Source organism: Oreochromis aureus, linkage group 7 (assembly GCF_013358895.1).
Source record: "Oreochromis aureus strain Israel breed Guangdong linkage group 7, ZZ_aureus, whole genome shotgun sequence".
NCBI classification, from domain to species: domain Eukaryota; kingdom Metazoa; phylum Chordata; class Actinopteri; order Cichliformes; family Cichlidae; genus Oreochromis; species Oreochromis aureus.
Window position 1 is genome coordinate 4,489,825 of NC_052948.1, and position 5,439 is coordinate 4,495,263.

At 38.8% G+C, this 5,439-nt stretch overlaps 1 long non-coding RNA gene across 1 annotated transcript; it reads right to left on the minus strand.

Annotated features, from left to right (window-relative positions):
* Positions 1–405: 405 nt before the first annotated feature.
* Positions 406–4,970, minus strand: LOC120441306. The gene is made up of 4 exons (XR_005613974.1): positions 4,950–4,970; positions 1,568–1,779; positions 1,183–1,398; positions 406–580 (listed from the first exon to the last, which is right to left on the minus strand). It is a non-coding gene; the product is annotated as an uncharacterized LOC120441306 (long non-coding RNA).
* Positions 4,971–5,439: the final 469 nt, after the last annotated feature.

Here is a 5,439-nt window from a genome sequence, read left to right on the forward strand (position 1 = left end):
GCAGGTAGACTACTGGGAACCGGTTTTCTACAAGAACCGGTTCTGGATTCCCATTCCTAGTTAACTCTTTCCTTTCACTTAGCAAATGAATTATCTGCACTCTAGTCTGTACAAAGTGCAGAAATATAATTTACAAATCAAAAGTCGAGCATTATTTGGGTAAATGAGAAGAAATTAGATCCCCCAAAAATGTTAGTCCCGAAGCTTTAATATCGCTGTGCCTCTGGTGTGGTCTGTAAACTATGCAAACTAGAAAAGCAATGAAATATTGCAATTTCATGGAAAAATTTTAATCATTTCATTCTTCCATTTGGTGTTTCAGCATTTCATTTGTGTACCAAATCAGTCAACCAAAAAGGAATGTTAATGTAGTGAGCACAAAACGAATATTTCACCGCTTAACATCATACTGCAAGGCAGCTATATTTAACACCACAATTTAATATGCAACATCACCGAGTTATAAAAGCAGCTCCTGCTGAGGGAACCCAAGAAAGCAGTATTGATTGGAGGGCCAACGCAGTGCTTCGTTTTTATCGACTGACCCCCGCTGTCAGGAAGAAGCCTGACAAGCTATTCACTGTGGAAACACAAAGAACACAAATGGACAATTCAGCTATCAAATGCTGGCAGGGTGAGATCACTCACATGTGAATTTAGTGGAGATATAAGTATGTAATTATCTTCAGATTGCACTTTTAGATTCATATTTATTTGCAGTTCCACATGGACATAAATTAGAGGAAATAAGGAAACAGTGGTCGACTATTACTATTGTCTAACCAGTATGAAATCCAATCTCTTCCACCTTATAAACACACATCATTATGAATTCATATAAACTAGATAACCACAATCCAGAATAGTCATTCAGGTTTGGGCCAAACCATGAAAAACACAGGGCACTGGTAAAGATACTGTCAGTCATGTAGTGCATCAAAAGGTTTTCCATTATCTTTATAAACAACAAAAAATCCACCGTAAATTGTCTGAACAGAAGTTTATGTAGGTTGGTAAAAGCTAAACTCTAGCTTATGCAGCATTGGTGGGAAATCATATATATTCATGTGAGGAAGAAAGTTTTCACAAGACTCTGTGTAGTCCCGTGAAAAGCTAAGGACACTCTTACTGCTTCCACAAGAATTAAGAGGAAAAGTAACAGCCACCACTCAAATGACTAACCTCTATAAACCCAGAAGTTTGGGCAGTTTGCTGGTCTGGAGTATTTAAGTCTACATTAACTAAATGACACAATCTCCCCAGGAGTGGATGTCCCAGCAAAATCAGCCTCAAGGTCAGACTATCCAATGCAAAACGTCCACGAACCACATCTTAGGTCACAGTTAACAGTAAAATTAGAAAAAGAACAAGTATGGCTTGAATGGAAGGCTCTTCTCTCTGAAAATAAGAAAACAGCACAGCTTAGGTTTGCAAAATTAGATTTGAATAAAACACCATAGTTCTGAAATAATGCACTTTGGACAGACAAGTCCAAAGAGGAGGTGACTGGCAATAATGCACAGCACCACATTTGGTGAAAAAAACCACAGAATATGAGCATGAAGACCTCATATCAACTATTAGCCGCAGGGGTGGAGGGTTAATGATTTGGGGTTCTTCTGCAGCCACAGGACCTGGACACCTTGCCGTCAATCATAATGAAATCCTCTGCATATCAAAGTATTCTAGAGTCAAATGTAAATCCATCAGTCCGATAGCTAAAACTTGGCTGAAACCAAGTCATGCAGCAGGAGAATGATCCCAAGCACAGCAGCAAATCTACAACAGAATGGGTGAGAAAGAAAAGAATCAACGTTTGGCAATGGCCCAGTCAAAGTCAAGACTGAAATGCTGTGATGGGACCTTAAGAAAGTTGTGCATAAACAAACACTCAGAAACATCAATGAATTAAAACTTCGGAAATAAGAGTGGGCCAAAATTGGTCCACAAAGACCGATAAGTCATAGAGCAAATAATTAGTTAAAGTTATTGTAGCAAAAGGAGATTCTACAAGCTACTGATCATGGGGTGTAGTTTTTTCAGGAGACTTCAAGGAGTCCTGTGAAAAAGAGACAATCTGTGGCAAATAAAGACTTGAAGAATTCCAATTTAAATCTGGAAGGCAGAAAGGAACAGAAATAAAAGACTGCAATACACACCTATAAACACACACACACATATTTGTATGTCCAAACCAGATTTTACTATCCTTACTGGGCCTGCTTATGAACATGTTGGCAAAAACAAAATCAATAAATTCATATCTAGCGAACAAAGAGAAATAGTTCCACCCAACAGTAAACAAAGTTACTATTTTTCTGGTTCTACTTTTGGTCTCAGCTGACTCCTGAAGAAAATCTCCTGTTTAAAAAACTCAACACTAACTTGTTCTGTAGAGCTGTTGAACTAAAAAGGGGGAAAAAGCTCAGACCATGAAACCCTGACATTAATCTAAAAATTAAACAGTGTCAGGTGATATTTTTTTGAGTTTGGCACGTGAGTCAAACTTTACGTTTTAGTTCAGCTTCACTCCGACTCCCCTTACACCACTTTAACTCTTCTTAGAGGACATGTAATCTGAAAACAAACACATACTGAACTTTTCTTTCTTTATCTTTTCTCTAGGTCACCTCTCTCACATGCTTTTTGGACTTTTGTTATCACATTTACAAGATAAATTCATTCCAGCTGGTTTAAAGGAAGTGTGAAAAAGAGGTTAAAACAATATTAAAGTACAACTGGGTCATAGCAGCTTGATACTGCTATTCCTTCCCAAAACTTTCACTGAGTTGCTTTGTGGTTCTGTTATTTGTTCAGCCATGGCCAGGGTTTTCTCAGGGTAATGAATAGCATGCTAGTGTGCAGCCCACAACCAGGAGGCTGTGACTTAGCTGGAGGAAGAACCCTGCTGTTCTCTGCCAATTAGAGCCACCCAGTCGCCCCAGCCACCCTGCTGATCTACAAAGAAACCTCATCATTGCAGTAGCTTCTGTAATAATACCAGACTGTACGTCCTGAAGCCAGCATGACAGTTATAGCAAATAAGAATGCTGATCTGCTTTATTCACCCCCAATGTTAAAGTTGTTGTTCAACGGACTATTTATCCTTTTTACTTGACATCACATCATTACAGAAATGCCCACTTAGAGGGTGAAACAAGACATTCTTCCACTGCCTGCCAGTTACTTTTGACTGAGTTCCTTTTGTCAAAATATGGATAGCAAAGTGCTTCTAGAAGCAAGAATCACAACTCGACAGCCATCATGGAATGAATCTGTTATGGTCCTGGGTCTTTGATCCAGTATTTCCTGATTTCTGGACTTGATTATTAGCTGTTTTTCATTTGACTTTATGATTCAAGCCTTGTGCCGGTTTCAGTTTCTGTTTTATGTGTGGTATTCCCCTTTGTTCCCTATGTTTAGTTAACCCGATTAGTGTTTCTGTTTATTTACTTCCTGTATTATTTTGATAGTCATCTGTCCTTGTGACTTGTTCTTAGTTTGCTTCCCTCTGTTTCGTTATCAGCTTTATTTCAGCTGTGTGTAGTTCCCAATGTGTCCCCACTCTGCCCACATCAGGTCTTGTGTATTTACATTCTCACTTTGTCCTTGTTCTTTGTTATGTCCACCTGTACTGTACCGTTTGCGGTTTTCCGTGGTTCCTGTTGTTTCTGAGTACCTGGAATAACCCCTAGTGCTTCCTTTGTTTGTTCACTGACTTTGTTATTTCTTCCTGCTTGCTGAACTACTGTTTCACCTCCAATAAAAGGTTGTTTTCATTTGATCCAGGCCGATCTAAGAGTCTGCATTTGGGGCCTTCGTTCACCATCAGACGTTTTGAGAATATTTGCTAATATCATCGTTTTATTAATAGCTCATTACAGCACAAATCACAATAACACTGAATACTTTCATGCTAATTCATGCTATAGACAAATTGAGCATAAAAAATTCACTTAACTACATCTTTATGTAGGTTTGTGATAGAGGAGTGTTTTGACTGTGTTGTGAAATCACCACCGTCTTCAGCACAAGCGTTCAGGGTCATCACTCAAAAAAAGGTTGTTACTTTGTTAAAGTAATGGACACAAAGCAAAGCGGAGCGATCGCCACTCTGATTCTACTGTAGAAATATGTACAGGCAGAAATGGAAGCTACAGCACTACAAGGCGGACTGCTCATTACGGACTGCCATTTGACTAGAGACCGCCCACCAGGATGAGATTGACTAAAACCGCAAAGGATTCTGGGAACTTGAGGCAAGAGGTTATTAGGACTGCTCATTACTGCCTTTGTCACCTGCTGAAGTTCAGGCTTCACCTGATCTGGGGTCAGAATACACTCAGCCTCAACATGAATCTGGGTTCTTTGCTGCTAGCTTTATGTTGACATACTGTGTGTGCAGATGTTTCCAGAGAAAAAAAAAAGTTGTGTTAGGAGCAGAGATGGGCAGTAAGTTACTGTAATCTGATTACTTTTTTCAAGTAACGAGTAATGTAAGGGATTACTTGTTCGCAAACACGGAACCGTGATAGATTATAAATCTGAGCGTGGTGACCGTTATCTTTCACGTAGGAACGCTGCGTTACTGCGTTACTAAAACCGTGATTTTTGCAGAATGTCTCATGACAGTGAAGTAATGCGAAAGTCACGTGATCGTCGTTCATGACAACAGCTGTGTGCAGATCAACAATGGATAATATATCGAGTGCAGAGAGAGTATGAGCGTGCAGCGTTTAAAGCGTGGAAGTACTGACCTTGACTTTGAGTTTGATTCCATAAAAGTGACAAAAACATTAGTGTCCGTTGTGCGTGGATGTTTCCAAGAAAACTTCTTTTTACAGCGAAAAAAATTACTTTTTTGAAGTAACGAGTACTGTAAGGGATTACTATTGCCATAAACTTCCAAGCAAGCAGCGCTGCGCGCTTAAACGTAATGTGAAACTCACAGAGAAACTCGCGGATTCTTCCACTGACCGCTGCAGCACACCTGCACCAGGGTAAACCTCCGCCTACCCCAGTCCTGCTTTACAGGTGAAAATAGAGCAACAGGACCGCTGAGTCTTTGATTTTATTTATTTTCTGCTGTGTTTACTTGCATCTATTTGAAAGAGTGAGTAAAAACAAAAATATTTTTATTTTATGTGCTGGAATTTGATATTTTATTTTATGTGTTGGAATGTGCAGAAAATAGGTTTAAATGTTAAACAAATTTCTTCCAGTCAGAGAATGTTGCATATAATTAAGTTTTTGCTTGATGCATAAAGTTAAAAGATTTAAAGTTTTAAAAGAGACGTTTCCATTTGATTACATTTTGTATGATGGATTATGCAGAAAAAGTAGAATTGGGCTGAAAGATCTATCGCTTTATCACCTATTCAGGTTGTAAATCGTGTTTTTAAAAAAGTAACTAAGTAACTAAGTAATTAATTACTTTTG